Consider the following 18,399-nt stretch of genomic DNA (forward strand, 5'->3'; position numbering starts at 1 on the left):
GCATTTGTTTTCTGGAGAAGGATACACCCAATATAATACTGTTTATGAAAATGTGATCTAATTACATTATACTCCAGCATCTCTCCTTTATAAAGTGCAGAAAACTAAGGTCTATTCGAGTGCAATGTTTGGTCTATTGTCATAGATAATAAATAATTGGTCCTGGATCACCCCTAGATCTCTATTGTTTCATTGATGCGTCCTCATACCCACAACTTCATTTGGTTGGTACATCTGCTCTGGGTCATTGCATTAGTTTCTTAAGACCACTGTAACAAAGTACCAAATATTAGGCAGTTTAAAGTAACAAAAATCTATTTTCCCATAGTTGCAGAAAACAGAAGTCTGATATTAATGTGTCAGTAGGGCACTGCTCCCTCTGAGACTCTGGGCAGATCTCTTTTTTGCCTTTTTTTAGCTCCTGATGATGCTCATCAAACCTTGGCGTTCCTTGACTTGCAGCTGCATCACTCCAGTCTCTCCCTGTGCCATTATATGGCGTTTTTCCCTGGGTGTCTCTTTCATCACATGATATTTTCCTCTTCTTATAAGGACGGTAGTCATATTGAATTAGCGTGTATCCTAATAACTTTATATTAACTTAGTTATATCTGAATATCCAATAAGGTCACATTCACGGTTACCAAGAGTTAGGAGGTAAGCATATCTTTTGGAGAGAGACAATTAAACTAAAGATTTTTCTCCATTTCTCTCCTTAAAATAACTCTTCCCCTCTGTTTTCATAAGGCTATTATTCCAAAAATAATTGAATTCATTCTGCTCAAACTCCATCAACTGAAGTTAAGGTCGATCATTTTTCTAAGTCATCAGCAAATCATTCTGAATTCTAAGAGGGTATGATGTGCCATTGTTCTACATTTTGAACTGTAGCCAAACTTGGAGAGCCACTAAATGGGCTCCCATATGTTGACTCTGAATCATTCATAAGTAGTCTCTTGAACCGCCACAGAACTGACATCTGACATAAATAAACAACCACATTTTTCTGGCTTGTTTATGAGCATGTCTTGGGGAGCAAAGTCAAAGCCTTCCTGAAGGAAAGATATATTACACCTATTGCTTTTCCCATCTACAAAGCTAGTGACTCTGTCACAAAAGAAAATTAGATTGGTCTGACATTATTTCTTCCTATGGCCAACTTGACTGTTCTCCAATCCTCTTCACTAGTTTAGGGATCCAAAGAGTAAAAACACACGTAGATATAACATTCTGTTTAAAATGTAAGACTTACCCAAATTTTATGCACTATCTCTTTAAAATATAGCTATTTTGACCCTCTTGGATAAATGGGAATCTTTGGCCTGTTTGGTCTTTATAAGAAACTTTACAATACTCATAGAAAATTGCAAATTTCAGACAATCTTGATCCACAAAAAGAACCCATCACTTCAGCGTGTTATTTTTTTAAATTCCCATGAAACTTTCTTGAGAACATTTGTTGAACTGCGTAATAGAAACTGACATAAAGATGGGGCATTAATATACTGATTTCCTTTCTTTGGGTTATATATCTAGCAGTGAGACTGCCAAATCACATTGCAGTTCTATTTTTAGCTTTTCAAGGAACCTCCATACTCTTCTTCATAGTGGCTATACAAATTTACATTCCCAACAGTGTATGAGGGTTCCCATTCTCACCAGCATTCATTATTGCCTATCTTTTGGATAAAAGCCATTTTAGCTGGAGTGAGATGATATCTCATCATAATTTTGATTAGGTATCTGCACTCCCATGTTTACTGCAGCACTATTCACAATAGCCAAGATTTGGAATCAACCTAAGTGTCCATCAACAGATGAATGGATAAAGAAAACATGGTACGTTTACACAATGGAATACTATTCAGCCATAAAAAAGAATGAGATCTTGTCATTTGCAACAACATGGATGGAACTGGCTGATATTATGTCATGTGAAATAAGCCAGGCACAGAAAGACAAACTTCACATAATATCACCCATTTGTGGGAGCTAAAAAGTAAAACAATTGAACTCTTGGAGTTAGAGAGTAGAATGATGGTTATCAGAATCTGGCAAGGGTAGTAGAGTGAGGAAAGTGCAGACAGTTAATGAGTACAAAAATATAGTTAGATAGAATGAATAATATCTAGTATTTGACAGCACAATAGGGTAACTACATCTAACAAGAATTTATTGTACATTTTAAAATAACTACAAGAGTATAATTGTAATGTTTGTAACACAGAGAAATAAACAATTGAGGTGATGAAGGCCCAATTTACCTTGATGTGATTATTACACATTGTATGCTTGTATCAAAATATCTCGTGTACCCCATAAATATATATACCTATTATGTACCAATAAATATTAAAAATATTTTTTAAAGGAGCACCAAAAGTTAGAAGACAAAACAAACTTGACTGAATAAGTGAATTGCTTAATTGCTCTGTAAGAATATTTTTCTATTTTGATATTATAACATAAAAGTCGTATGTTGATATATTAACTATCTTGAATATGGAGAAGAAATCTCACTGTTAGGTTGAGTGAGATTATGCCATTTTTTACCCACAGCCAATTTTGACCTTACAATGAATGACACCGTATTACTGAATTCAGGAAGAACAGAATTTTATTCACTAAATTTCACTACTTGCAAATTATCTTGAAACCTTTGGATTATCTGGGAAGATGTTAGTAGCTTGTCACTGTGTGTGACATTTGCCTATGCTCATGGCTGAGCGTGAAGGGATCCAGCTACATTTGGTTGGAAAGGCAGTCTGAACCATCTAGTTTCACTTTAGCAGCTATTCTCAGGTACCAGACTGCCTCTGAGACCAAGTTTCACCGTCTTGACCTTGAAATTAAAATTTGTCCATCAATCTTTGGTCTTCTCACCTCCCTTTTCTACAATGGATTTGTTGCATTAACTTCTACACTTGCTTCCTTTCATGGGTTTTGTCCCTGTCATGTCTTTTTTCCATTATTCCACTTTTTGGTCTTCCAAGAGATTCCATTCAACACATTTCTGGCAAAGACCTCCTGAGGTATCACGAACTATCATTATGTTACTGGATACTCAGATTTGGCTGTGTGTTCCAATATTTGCTATTAACAGGTGGTAGGAAACTGGGCTGTCTGAAATTTTTAAAAACCTTGTTTCATTTTCATACCCAGTATGTACAACAGGTAGGTCTCTGACATTTGATGTTTGTTGCTAATTGATTTTTCAAGATTTGCAGCTATCTAAAAAACATCAGAGTTCTTATTTCTCAGCAATCTAAACAAGTATGATTTGGGGTTTTGCAGATCTTTAGAATTATCTCTGTGTGTGCATCTAACCTGAACTAGGGATTAGAAACTGAGTAACACAGATACATTAATAAAAATAGGTATGTATATCAAGTATAATAAAATAATACATTGGCATTAATCCCATAGGAAAATTTGTTCAAAACATGAAAAATGGTTAACCTAATTTCAGTGAGAAAAATCTCAGATTGTTTGGTGGACACTGAATGGATAAAACACTTCTTTTGTAATTTTTATTGCTTTTATTTTTATTTTAGCTTAAAGTTCAAATTCCCTAAATAGGCCCTCTATGGTCTTAGTTCTTCTGACCCCATCCATCTCCAACTCCAACTCTTAGACAATGTTAGTATGTCCAAGAAAAAAAAATTCATTTTCTCAAATACAATGCTTTTCTCCTTGGTAGTAAACTCTTGCACAGATTGTACTCATCTGATTAAAATAGTTTTCCCCTCTGTCTTTACATTTCTATTTTCTTTTCACCCTTAAGACCTCACCTAATAAATGACTTCTTCCCAGAGGCTTTCCCTAACTTCTTAACTGCGTGAAGTGCCACTGCTCTCTACCCCATACAACACTCCACTGCCCATAACATGCACTTACCACCATGTGTTGGGACAATCTGGCTCTTCTCTCATTCCCTTTCTTGCCCATGAACTCCATGAGAGCATAATACACGTATAAGTACACTCCCAAGTATGTGGACAATGTTTAGTCACTATTTGTTGAGTGAATGAAGCATGAATAAATGTGAATGTTGCAATAGATTTGATTTCTAAAAGTGGAAAATCTCCTAGAATAAATATACTGCTCAGTTGAGGCCAAAAATTGACCTTTATAAATTTGTCATTTATTGGAATACAAACTTAGAGCTCAACTTTCTATTTACAGCCTCGTCTTTCTCTTGAACTCCATAATTATGTATGCAACTTCATCTTCAGTGTCTTCAGTTGGATGTCTAATTCCAAACTGCACATGTACAGGAGATGTTTTGACCATTTTCCCACAAACTTGACCTATCCACAGGCTTTTTCATCTCTGTTTTGGCATTTACATAAGTAAGCATAAATAAATATATCTCTGTGCAATCATCAAGTCCCATGTCTTGGATTCATCTTTGACTCTTCTTCTTCTCCTAGTCGCAACATGCAATGCATCAGCATATTTCCTTAAATCCGCTTTAAACATATATTCAGACTTTGACAATTTCTCAACAGTTTTCCAAGCTGTCATCTTCTCTTACCTGCATTGTAACAATAGACTCCTAACAGGTCTCCTTGCTTGATACCAAAGTTATCAATTACCTTCAGTTTATTCTCACATAATCAGAGCGACTCTCTTAAAACACAAGGAAAACTACATCTTTCCTCTGCTCATCAGCTTCCAATGGCTTCCCACTTCACTGAGAAGTACAAACTAAAGACCTTTCGGTGGCCCACAAGGGTTTTGGTGATGGAGACTTCTTACCCTTGCTGACTTTTCCTCCTGTACTGTCTTCCAATCCCAATTCCAATGACACTGATGTCCTTGATGTTCCTTCACTGATACTTAGCCTGTTGTACACCCATACAGGAATGGTCTTCTCTCAGATATAACATTCCCTCATTTCCTGCAAGTCTTTGCTCCAATATCATCTTCTCAAGGAGGGCTTTCTGAACCATCTTTCAAAAAATTGCCGTCATCATTGACATTACCCTTCTACCATTCTTGTTTTCCTTTTTTTAGTTTTTCTTTTATGTAGTGCATTTTACCTTCTAATACATTGCACTATTTACTAGCAGGGATATTGTTTCTTCTGTTAACTGTTGTGTTCCCAGTGACTAGAACAGACTTAGCACTTAATAGGCATTCCATATTTGTTAAAAATGAATGTATGAAACTCTAAATCTAAAACCTAAATAAGCCTTGTTCCGTGTTTTCACGAACCTCATAATAAGAAAAATCTAGGAAAAGACTCTTCATAGTAATGAAAAGCTAGGGAAAGCCTCTTATAACTCCCAGTGAGACAACAGGCTTTCCTAGAAAGTCATATTTTAATGTTCCTACCAATTTAATTTGTTTTAACTTTAAAAATATAAATGTTAAGTGTGGTGCCCAGGTAACAGCTGACCTTTGAAAGACACAAGCTAGAATTCAATTTTTGCCAGGGGAATTTTGCCTAGTCAAGTTGAACAGATATTTTATATTTTACCCTAAAATTTAAGAATCTCAGGCCCAGTGAATTTTTTTTCCATTATGTAAATTGTTCCCAAGCTTTCCATATGATTCCCTTTCAAGGGAAAATTTTCTAGTTTTGTGTGGTTCATGTTTTTTTCACCCCTGAAATTCCAAGATCACTTAACTGTGATTAAATAACAGCTCACTTTTCTTTTACTTTGCCATAGCTTAAAAGGAGCTCTTGCTCTAATGGCCCCTGAATGCAAAACAAGCATTGCCTGGCCACAGGCATGCTTGGCCATGGCTGGTAATGAGAAAGTAGGAATTCTTAAGCCAGGATGAGTATAAAGTGAATTTATCTGGTTTTGTTCAGAGACCAGAGCTCAAAAATCAGGCACCATGTGTGGTTCTCATTCCCCACTTGTAAATGTTGAAACCCCATTAAAGAAACTACCAGAGCATTGTCAAAAATATCTCAAATAGAAGTTTGCAAGAAAACACTGCTGTTAAAAAACAATAAGCCTTGAAACTTACACTGTGATGAAGCCCTAAGGTTGATAATTCAAACCAAGACATTTCTCTTTTGTGTGATTTGCTAGGAGATTTTCTTGCTTTATTTTCTTGAAGCCATATGACTAGTTAAAAATCCATACATTTGGTATCTAGGAACTAACTAAATTTAAAACCACAGAACCAATCTTTCTTAATGTGTGTTTCCAACTATTTCACAATTTGTGAACATTGGCTTTAAATTGGCCTGTACATCTGAGCTGGTTTTGGTCATTAGAGAATTCCAACCTAGATAAAATTTTTGCAACCATAGCCCACAGTAAAAACACTATAAATTGAACAGAGATTTCTTCTGCTTCTCTTATTCTTTTCTTCTGACTCTCAACCTATTGAAACCATTTCTTAAGGCTGATTTGGGAAGAAAATGTTAAAGTTTTTGTACTTTCAAATTTGTATTAAAAAACAGGAAATTATTAAGTACTTAACAATGGGCCAGATATGAGAGCTTACAGAAATATAAAGATGACAAATGCAAAGGCCCTACCAACATGAAAAAGGATAAGTGGCATTCATATATGCTCTCTGAAGTGTGGCAGATGCTGCTTATTACTTGTCTCATATCCATTATTCTCTTCTACCTGGCTAACAAGTCCAGTAGTCAGGTGCACAGCCCTAGAGAATAACTCTGCCGTCCTGGTATCTCTTTTTTTTTTTTTTTGTAGTCTGAGGATAGGTATTTTGTTTCACATATTTTATTTTATTTTATTATTATTATACTTTAAGTTTTAGGGTACATGTGCACAATGTGCAGGTTTGTTACATATGTATACATGTGCCATGTTGGTGTACTGCACCCATTAACTCGTCATTTAGCATTAGATATATCTCCTAATGCTATCCCTCCCCCTCCCCCCACCCCACAACAGTCCCCAGAGTGTGATGTTCCCCTTCCTGTGTCCATGTGCTCTCATTGTTCAATTCCCACCTATGAGTGAGAACATGTGGTGTTTGGTTTTTTGTTCTTGCGATAGTTTGCTGAGAATGATGGTTTCCAGCTTCATCCATGTCCCTACAAAGGACATGAACCCATCATTTTTTATGGCTGCATAGTATTCCATGGTGTATATGTGCCACATTTTCTTAATCCCATCTATCATTGTTGGACATTTGGGTTGGTTCCAAGTCTTTGCTATTGTGAATAGTGCCGCAATAAACATACGTGTGCATGTGTCTTGATAGCAGCATGATTTATAATCCTTTGGGTATATACCCAGTAATGGGATGGCTGGGTCAAATGGTATTTCTAGTTCTAGATCCCTGAGGAATCGCCACACTGACTTCCACAATGGCTGAACTAGTTTACAGTTCCACCAACAGTGTAAAAGCGTTCCTGTTTCTCCACAACCTCTCCAGCACCTGTTGTTTCCTGACTTTTTAATGATCATGCTACCTGACTTCAAACTATACTACAAGGCTATAGTAACTAAAACAGCATGGTACTGGTACCAAAACAGAGATATAGACCAATGGAACAGAACAGAGCCCTCAGAAACAATGCCGCATATCTACAACTATCTGGTCTTTGACAAACCTGACAAAAACAAGCAATGGGGAAAGGATTGCCTATTTAATAAATGGTGCTGGGAAAACTGGCTAGCCATATGTAGAAAGCTGAAACTGGATCCCTTCCTTACACCTTATACAAAAATTAATTCAAGATGGATTAAACACTTACATGTTAGACCTAAAACCATAAAAACCCTCATGGAGAACTACAAACCACTGCTCAATGAAATAAAAGAGGATACAAACAAATGGAAGAACATTCCATGCTCATGGGTAGGAAGAATCAATATTGTGAAAATGGCCATACTGCCCAAGGCAATTTATAGATTCAATGCCATCCCCATCAAGCTACCAATGACTTTCTTCACAGAATTGGAAAAAACTACTTTAAAGTTCATATGGAACCAAAAAAGAGCCCGCATTGCCAAGTCAATCCTAAGCCAAAAGAACAAAGCTGGAGGCATCACGCTACCGTCCTGGCATCTCTTAAAGCTAAAAGTAACCACATGTGCTGACCAATGAAATTGCACATGAATGTCTTCTGCGGTTTCTAGAGAAGCTTTTGTATTTTCAATAAAAGAAGGTAGATGTGAGTAGAGCCCTTCCTTCCTTCCTACCTTCTTCTTCCTAAGCTGAATGAAGGCTTGAAGTCAGAAACTACAGCAGTTCATTTTGACCATGATGTAAAAAAATTCAACTCAGTAAGAAATGCAGAGTCAAGAATCCTTAATGCATCCTTAATACATCCTTAATAAAACTAGTGAGCCTGTGAGGCAACCGTATCACTGACTATACCTGGACATTTTCTGAAAACCAATTTATGTGTGTTTAAACTATTTACACATCAGTTTTTCTGATCACTGCAACTAAAAAAATTCATAACAAGCCCACATGATCACAAGTTAGACACTTGGAGTATGATGGTGTTTCTGGCAGTGGCATTCTAGAGGTTTTTAAGGGCTCCAGTCATTGAATTCCTCATCTGCAGACATACCTGACAGCTCTTGGAAGACAGGATGGCAAGAGGTGAAATCTTGCTTAGATGATGGACAAATTCAGGCAATGTGAATAAAATCCATAGCTCCTGAAAGTCTTTGGAGATACACTCATTTGTTTGAAGGTATTATTCCCATAAGCTGTCTGTTTAAATGGAAATTAATCTGGAGGAGATAAGGCATTAAGCCATGGCAACATGAGAATGTGAAAAGAGCTCCCGCTTTGTAATCTTCCTGACATGGGACTAAAATCTGCCTTTCCCTGTCGTTACTTGTATGATGCTACTGAGCTTCTTTGGGCCTCAGTATCCTGATCTCAATGGATGAAGTATTAACACTGGCTTCACAGAGAACTTGATGAAGTTAAATATCATGTACACAATGTGCATAGCAATTACTAGTACATGGTAGCCATTCCAAATGTGCTAGCTGTAATTTAATATTATTGTTAACATTATTTATTATTATTAGCTTAGCAAATGATATGCTTTTACTGTGTCACCACCCAACTCTCACCTTGAATTGTAGTAATTCCCATGTATCACGTGTGGGGCCAGGTGGAGATAATTGAATCATGGGGGTGGTTTCCCCCATACTGTTCTCCTGGTAAGTGAGTAAGTCTTACATGAGCTAATGGTTTTATAAATGGGAGTTCCCCCGTATAAGCTCTGTCTTGCCTGCCACCATGTAAGATGTGACTTTGCTCCTCCTCGCCTTCCAAAATGATTATGAGGCCTTCCCAGCCATATGGAACTGTGAGTCAATTAAACCTCTTTCCTTTACAAATTACCCAGTCTTGGGTATGTCTTTATTAGTAGCATAGGAACAGACTAATACAGCAAAGACTGGCTTAACAGGTTTCTGTTAAGATGGCAGTGAGGAGGGAACACTTGGCAAGGACATTTTCCTAGGTGAGCATAGAGCATTAAAGGGAGAAACTTTTCCATTTTATCCACAGCTATGGACAAAGGCTTTCCCCTTTCTTTAACTGGACAGTTAAGACAGCTAAATGTTAATTCCTAGAGTCTCCCCACATATGCAATGCCAATAAGAAATGCTGCCTTGGTAAATGACAAACATGAGGCTGGGTTTGCTGAGGACTACACAGAGATTCCCACATCAGAGATCAAAATAGCTCTGGGGGGTTTTGTTTGTTGTGTGTTTTATTTTGTTGTTATTGTTGTTTATTCCTTTATTTATTTAGTGTAAATGATTTGGTGTATGGTAATACTGTTCTCCAAGAAAGCAAGTCCTGGTATAGGAGGTTTGTAGAAGGAAGGAGTTTTGGGTTAGGGTGAGCTGAGTTACTTTAATGTACCTGCAGTACACTCACAAGGGTATCGGGGGTGATTTAACAACAGGAGGAGTAAGAAAATAATATGGTTCAGTTCCAGACCCAAAGACTACCCATTTAAAAGACCCAAAGTGAGAAAAACAAGATTAGCAAAGGAGTTAGAAAATAAGCAGTAATAAAAGCAAGAGGAAAGTTGGGAGGATTGAGTATCATTAACCAAAGGTAGTTATAAGTTCTAGAGAAAATGGCATGGTAGAAATAAATCCATACTTCACTAGAGCATATCTGAAAGACTTTCCTACATTAGTCATTACAATTATAAATAATCAAGATTAAAATTTCTAGAGGATTTTCACTAACTGAAGCATTGCAGTAACTATAGATATTAAAAGACATTACATTGTATTAAATTCAATAGCTTATAGTCTAGTTTCATTTAGATGAACAAATATTCTACTCAGCATAATATTTAATATAAACTCCATACTTTGTGATTAGCATTTGAATGTGTAAAGTTACCAGTATATAAGAGGTTTGTCCTAAAAATAAGGAGATCTCTTTTTACAAATACATCATCCAAATAAAACACTGTCCTTCATTTCATTATGTAGGTAGGTCATGTATTGCTCCATTGATGCTGCCCTTATTCATGATGATTAAAGCCTTTGGGAGGTATTCCTTCAGAACAATGTAAGTACTACAGAGAGCATGTGTTTTAGATTTACTCAATCCTAAATTTGAAATCTTGTATTGCTTTTTACTGTATGACCTTTGGAATATTACCTAAGTCTCAATATGTTTGTCTGAATGGTGGAAAAAATAATACTGAGTTGCTATGAAGATGATATAAAATAGTACAGACTAATCACCTAATACAGTGGCTGGACCATATTAGAACTTTAGCAAGTTCTTGTTGATACTGGTATTATTAGCCTCAGGGTGTCTGGCAACATCTCATTTCTTTGTAACTATGTGTCATAATTGTATGTCAACTCTACTTCTTGTTCTCAAAACAATAAGTAATTTTTAATAATCCATCTTATTGTATAGATTTTGTTCTGAATGACTTTGAGTGCTCTCTAAATCTTAAATTCATTTTCAAATGGTCAAGAAGGAACAGTTGCTAAATTCTAATGAATTTGTCAAAGACTATGAAGGAAGTTTCAAAAAAAAGAGTTCAAAAATATTTTAGGTAGTGGCATCATTGTTGCAATGAAAACAAACTCTCTCAAGTCACCTTGAGAGCCAAAAGTAATTCAAATATGAAATAATTTTTTTAAAAGTAAAATGAATCCTATTACCTTATAACCATATGTCAATCTTAATGAATAAGATTTTAAAGAAAAGATAAAATCTTACATGAAAGTTAACTATATATTTAATCAATTAAAATATTTGCCCCAAGTATCCTTCAGCTGCATGATTTATTTGGCAGGCAATTATTTGTGGTAGCATTTTGATGTCACCAGTATTAGATATTTTAAAAAAGGAATGAATACGATGAACCTGTATGATATTTTATATCCAATGTACCATTAAAATTCATATTAAACACAAAAATTAAGACTCTATCATGTATATTATATAAAATTTATAAAGTGAAAAGGGAAATGAATCTATTTGTACATTTAATTGTTTTCTATTTGCCAAATAAATAGTTTTAGTGAAATGTTCTAAATTAGTGCACAGTGTGATTAAGGTATTTGAATTTCATCAAATTTGCATGCAATTTTTGTATTTGCTTCTATTACATGGAGCTAGTCTCAGTCAATATTTTCATATACTGACATTAGTTTTGTTTAAACTTCTATTTGTTTTAATATTTCTTGAGAACTTGATTAACATTTTAACAGTTTTGTGCTAGGTATTTTATGTGAATTATATACCTTCTTATTTTATTCTAATAAAAATCATCGTGAAGTAGGCTCTACTATTAATCACACTGAGGGATGAGAGAGTTGATGTTTAGAGATTAAGAATTTTGCCATAAATGACCCAAGTACTGTAAAACAGATCTAGGAATCAAGTTCTAAAGTCTTTTAATGCTCAAATAAAAGTCCACCTGCTCAGTAATGAGGAAAAACAGAAATAAGAATGGTTACAATGCCTTCTCCTTCTAAAGACTGCTGATGACTTACTGATTCTTGAAATATTCTGAAAATAAAGAGCCTAATATGAGAAAGCCTATTCTTTAATATTAGACCAACACTGAACCCGCCACACAACATTGCACAGTGGTTTAGAGCATGGGCCCCGCCAGCTTTCAAACCTGCTTCCTATTTGTCATCATCTGACTCTAGACACTTTATTTACCTACCATCCAGTTTTCTTATCTGTCAATGAGGGTGAGACTCTACCATATAGAATTGTTGTAAGGATTGAAAAAGCAAGTGTTAGTTAAAAATCACTTAGAATAGTGCCTGTCCCATAATAAATACTATGCATATATCTATTAAGAATAAATTATTTTTAAAATCTGTGAGAGAAAAGTCAAAGCCATTGTCAATTTAATGTATTCAGCTGGTAGATTTCGTTTATGCCCCTAGCGAAGACTTATTTCTCACTATTAATCACTCAATGGAAGGGTCTTCACACTTATTCAGAGTAATTATTGATTAGATGATTTACCTACTGATCATACTTGCTAACTTTGGTACTTTTTCTTACTCTCTCATTTAACAGAGCATAAAGACACATAGTCTTAGTTCTAAGTGAAAACATAAAATAAAATATATTCAAAATTAAGTCTACTTATTCTGATGTCTGGCACCTGAAGAGGCTTTTCCATGAATAAATGTAGTTTATTAGCTCTTGTGGAATGTTTTCATATGCAATGATTCTAAGCCGGGTTGGCTATACCTATGATGAGAAAGTCAACAAAATGTCATTTTAATTAATAAATTTATTTTGCTTTCATCAGTCAAAAACAAGTAAAATAATAAAAAAAAGTACCACGTGCCTTTCAAAGATTCTACCAGGAAATTCAAGACAGTTGAATAGCCAAACAGACTATTGTCTAAAAAACAGGAAAAAGACAAAGAGAAAAAAGAAATAGAAAACATAAAGACAGCCCCTAAAGCCTGACAATGATTCAATAATTTTCTGACTTTTTCTGATAGACTAATTATGCACTGTGAAATACGGAGGCCACTAGAAATGTGGGCTGTTTAAATTAAATTACATTAAATATTTCATCTCACTAGCTACATTTCAAATATTCAAAAGCCGCATGTGGCTAGTGGCTACTGGATTGGGTATAGCAGATATAAAACAGTTCCCACCTCAAACTTCAAATCAGAATCTGCATTTTAACAAGATCTCCCAGGTGATCTATAAACTCAAAGTTTGAGAAACAGTGACTAATTCCTTCAATAATTTATCTTTGGCTTCACGATTATTGCAGTATAAAATGCTGAACTGATTTTTCAGTGTAGTGAAATACTGATGTCTGTGTCTTGTGAGAAAAGGCAATATCCAATTATTTGATATTATCTCTTCTAATAGTAAGAAAAACATGCCACCTTGGTTTTCTATAAACTCTCTAATTTTTCCTGGCTTTTTGTAAATTAATAAGCTCTTTTATTTTGTTCTCATATCCAGGGACAACTTCGATAAGTACTGGTAAGAAAATAAGTAGAAACTCTAAATTTGAAGTCTTCATTCTCATCTTACTATCTTCTATTAAATATTATTTATAATAAAAGCTGTAGGCTAATTCAGAAATAAGACTCCCATCAAAATGCATGTAAATATATTAAGCAAGTTGAGAAAGGCTGTAGACTAGGAAAATGACTATTCCACTAAGAAGTTTTGAAGTGGAACAGAGACACTGCTTTTTGAGAAATATCACCAGGGCTACTCATCAAGATGTTTCCAGATCACATGCTTTATATTGTTGTATGAAACCTGAGAGAGCAGAACTGGTGAAATCCATCAACCAAGATGAAAAATTATTGCAACTTTGGAAACAGAAATGGCTGTAAAAATTAAAACTGATGAGACTCGGAGTTTAAGAAACACAAGGCCACAAATCCCCCCATGAGACAGACTTCCTTGAGGACAATGACTATCTTCCATTTCTGTGTACCATGTGCCTGTAATAGTGTTGGAAACAGAGTAGGCACTCAATAAATATTTGTCAAACTATACTTCATTGAATTATCTTCAGTTCATGCATGGGAAAAAGCACTTTCCATGCTATCGTGATTGTTCACCTGAGAAATCAAATTAAGAATTTGATTATGCTCAAGTATCTCATTCTAAAATGAACTTCGTTACCTACAGTAAAAATGTAGAACTACCGTTCATTGAGAAAATGAAGTAACAATAAAATTATAGAGACAACTGTAAGTCAAATTAGGTGAGATATCCCCCATTTGCATTCATGAAATAAATTATTGAATAGCTTTGGTGATCTTTTTTCTATCAAATAGATAAATCCCGCTGAAAGGTGGCATCTTTTGTTGTGGCTTCTTCCCTTGCTTACTTTAATGAAGCAAAAAGCTCAGAAAATATTTGAGAATTTTTTTTCAAATTGATGGCTGTGCCTCTTTTATCATGCTTATTTGAATAACAAAAATATTAATGAATTCTTTTTCAGTACAGGCAATTTCCCTTTTTTTTTTTTTTTTTTTTTTGGCAGGAGAATTGAGCCTTCTCAGACAAATTTGATTTTTGCTATTCATGATACTTGTTTAGTCATTCTACTAGTATGTAGGCATCAGCAGTAATACAATTTGTGCAGAATGGAAAATATGCCTAGAGTGCTAGGCATGCAGAAATGCTAAGCACAAGGCCAAACGTCAGCATCAAGACAGGAGCTTGACGAATCACCTTTGAAGGTTCTGTTATCGATGTTTTCTCCTGATGTGCATGATGTGTTCTCTCTGTTGATTAACTCTATGACCTTGGACCATTCAAAATTTCTCTAATTCAGTTTCCTCATCTGAAAAGGGGGTATGTGATCAAAGGGATGAGAAATTTATGGGAGAGGAGGACATCACAGACCCAACCACATGCAGAATGGGAAATGATGAACCCAGCCAGTTCCTTTGGAATGGCCCATGAATACAAAGCTTTATTCATTCATCAGGATCCAGGCACCCATTACACTATGAGGGTGTAGTAAAAGCTGTAGACTAACTCAGAAATAAGACTCCCATCAAAATGCATGTGAATATCTTAAGCAAGTTAAGAAAGGCTGGAGACTAGGAAGATGACTGTTCCACTAAGAAGTTCAATCTTATTTTTTCCTGAAAATACACCTCAGAAGGTCAGCACAAGATGGAAATCTGTCTAAAAAGAGAAGCAATGAACATTAATAGAATCAACTCTTGATTCTCTTAAAGCAGATTATCCTTGACAAAGCATGCCAGCAAAAACAATATTCCACTTCACTGCTTACTTTGTTAACAGCTCACATCTATTTACTCTTAACTTGGCGTGTAGCCTGCATTCAAGCTCTACAATCATTTGGAAACGTGAGATTCATAGACTATTGCGGATGGAAGGGCCTTTAAAAATCATCTAGGCCTACCATCAATCTGAACAGCTCTCAGAAGCTTGAACAATCCCACTGATGTGGAACTCACTTCTCCCTGAGGCAACCTATTCTATCTTTGGACCAAGTTTTTGCTCTGGGAAGAATGAAAGTAACAGCTGTGCTTGAGCTGCATTGCTATGCTGGTCTGACACACAAACTCTCCTCTCCCATGCTTTCCTAGCATAGACTAGGCTACAGGGAGAAGTTGAGAGCATTTTAGAAAGAAAATGGAAAGTTTCCTATTTAGATTGTTTTGACAGATAGAAGCCCAAAATCTTCAAAACAATTACAGTGTCAATAAAACTTTCATATCATAAACAATCACTTATTAATATTAACTAAATTATTTCCCAAAATCAATATAAAAGATTATGATAAACACTAACTGTGATTATCCGTATTTTAGTTGTCTCATGTATCCGTGTGAAGAGACCATCAAACAGGCTTTGTGTGAGCAACAAGGCTGTCTATTTCATCTGGGTGCAGGTGGGCTGAATCCGAAAAAGGAGTCAGCAAAGGGTGATGGATTATCATCAGTTCTTACAGGTTTTGGGATAGGCAGTGGAGTTAGGAGCAATGTTTTGCGGGCAGGTGGTGGATCTCACAAAGTACATTCTCAAGGGTGGGGAGAATTACAAAGAAACTTCCTAAGGGTGGGCGAGATTACAAAGTGCATTGATCAGTTAGGGTGGGGCAGAAACAAATTACAATGGTGGAATGTCATCAGTTAAGGCTATTTTCACTTCTTTTGTGGATCTTCAGTTGCTTCAGGCCATCTGGATGTATACGTGCAGGTCACTGGGGATATGATGGCTTAGCTTGGGCTCAGAGGCCTGACATGAGTCTCATACTGCCACCTCTTACCTGGCTTAAGACACTTCCTCCAATAGGAAGCATGAGCGTGTAGCAAAATACTAATCTTCGCCCCTTCCCTGGCCCTATTAACATTACATCTAATTCATAATACACACACACACACCCACTCGTTTCATCTTGATCCTCCTAAAACCATAATGCTGATATTTCTTTCCTTCTCGGTCTTTGCCACCCTTAACTCTCAAAGAGCATTATATTCTTGCTATCTCTACTTCTTTGCTACTGTAACTCACTGCCACCTGACTTTTATCCCCAGTATTGTGCTAATAGTGGAGATAAAAATAAATGCCTAAATGGCAAGTACAAAGAACATTTTTCAGATCTTAACTCTAGCAGACTCTATAATGCACCTGATTTTGTTGATTACTAGCTTTGTCTTGGATCTCATCGCTTAGTGCCTGTTACCCAGCTACCCTCAAATTTTCCTGCTGTTCTGCCTTTCCATGAAGCACTGATGCCCTCCAAGGAGCCACATTGTGCAATTTTCTCTTTGCTTCGTGTGCTTTCCTTGAGGAGCTCCCCCTACTTTGAGTTTTCTCTATCACCTGTCTACCTCTAACCCTCGCCTCTCCTACAAACTTGAGGCTAATTTGTCCCCATGAAAGGAAAAAAAAATGAAATAGTATCTAAAGGATAAATAGGAATTAGTGAAGAGATACAGAGGGAAATATATTGGCAGAGGAAAAGAACATCACAAGATAGAAAAGCATATTTAAAAGCTTAGAAACAGCAACAACAACAAAACAGGTAAACCCAAGAAATTAAATGAAGATCAATGTCACTGGAGCAGAGATAAAGAAAGCGTGCAATCAGGATGGAGAGATAGAAAAGAGCTGAGTCATATGAGGTCTTATAATCCACGTAAAGGAGTTCAATCTAAGGGTAAGAGAAAATAGGAAGAGTCAAAGGAATTACATGACCAGATTTGCATTTGCTCTAAATGTCTCCTTGATGCCAATGTAGGCAATGAATTTATGGGGAAAGGGAGGGATGTGAAGCATTAACAGGATTATTCAGAAGTCTGTTCAAGAGTTGAGGAGGTGGCTGGACTAAAACAGTGACCGTTGAGATAGGGAGCATGGAGGTGAGGTGAGATTTAAATCTATTTACTTCTTAAAATGAATAAGGTTTAATTGCTGACAGGATTTGTGAAGTAGAGGAGAGGAAGGAGTAGCTTTCTAAGTAGGATAGCTTGATGGATGCTGGTACCTTTCACTGACAGGAGAAGCCGAAAGCAAGGTGGAAGCCAGAAATACAAGTTAAGCATCCAACATAAATATCAAACTATTTTGCAGACATCTCCATAGAATTATCCCATAGGCATATCAAAATAAGGAAGTCTAAACCTCACAAAAGACTGCGGGAGGGAATATTCACCAAAAGGAAAAATAATTTTGATAGGTTATTACTAGAGGAAAGTAGAATATAAACTGGACAAGCAAAAAACCACAGCTGTCCTTTGCGTTTTCCTCTCAAAACCACTTTCCCCACTCTGGTTCAGTCCTGTATTTTCCATGGCCAAAAGTATATTTTTGGCATTTCCTATATTTCTCATTAGTCTCTGTCTAAGAGACAACCTGTACAACCTTTACATTGTCATGAGATTGACCTTCCTAAAGAACCACTTTGCCACATTACTCCCTTATGTTAAAATCTTCACTGGCTTCCATTGTCTACTAAACGACCTACAAATTATTCAGGCCCCTTGGGATCTGTCTTCACCTTATTTTCTAGCCATGGCCAAATTCACCTACGCAAAGCCCTTAAAAGGCAGTAACAGGCTGCTGATCCATCAAAGAGCCTTTAAGATTTTACCACTGCCATGCTTTAAATCATGTTGCCTTCCATTTTATCCATCTGCAATGCTCAACAACACTGGAGCCATCCTTCAGAGTCCAGTCCAGATGTAAATACATCCTTGAATCCTACCCAAATAACTGTGAGAAGTGATCATGCTCTTCTCTGAGTTCCTATACAAATATATTGCAGAATTTGTTCAGTCTAGAACCATCATATAGATAGATAATGGCTACAGGGAGCATTAGACCAAACAACTAATTATTTGTAAGCTTTTGATTTATCTCAAAAACTCCACTGTTTACTGATGACAGTGTTGAATAGCCCTGTGCTTTGGAATGTCAGCAAAGTGTAGACATCCCCCCAGT

At 36.1% G+C, this 18,399-nt stretch overlaps 1 protein-coding gene and 1 long non-coding RNA gene across 5 annotated transcripts in view; one reads left to right on the forward strand and one right to left on the reverse strand.

The window, feature by feature from the left end:
• Window positions 1-13,475, forward strand: part of LOC129137847 (uncharacterized) — a 29,397-nt gene extending 15,922 nt beyond the window's left edge. Inside the window, exons 5-6 of the long non-coding RNA XR_008540689.1 lie at window positions 10,428-10,506; window positions 13,417-13,475. This is a non-coding gene — a long non-coding RNA (uncharacterized LOC129137847). The remainder of the gene's footprint in view (window positions 1-10,427; window positions 10,507-13,416) is intronic.
• LOC104003155 (uncharacterized) overlaps window positions 1-18,399 on the reverse strand; it is a 569,073-nt gene that overhangs the window by 102,938 nt on the left and 447,736 nt on the right. The window lies entirely within an intron of this gene.

The sequence above is a fragment of the Pan troglodytes genome, chromosome 17 (genome assembly GCF_028858775.2).
Source record: "Pan troglodytes isolate AG18354 chromosome 17, NHGRI_mPanTro3-v2.0_pri, whole genome shotgun sequence".
NCBI lineage: Eukaryota > Metazoa > Chordata > Mammalia > Primates > Hominidae > Pan > Pan troglodytes.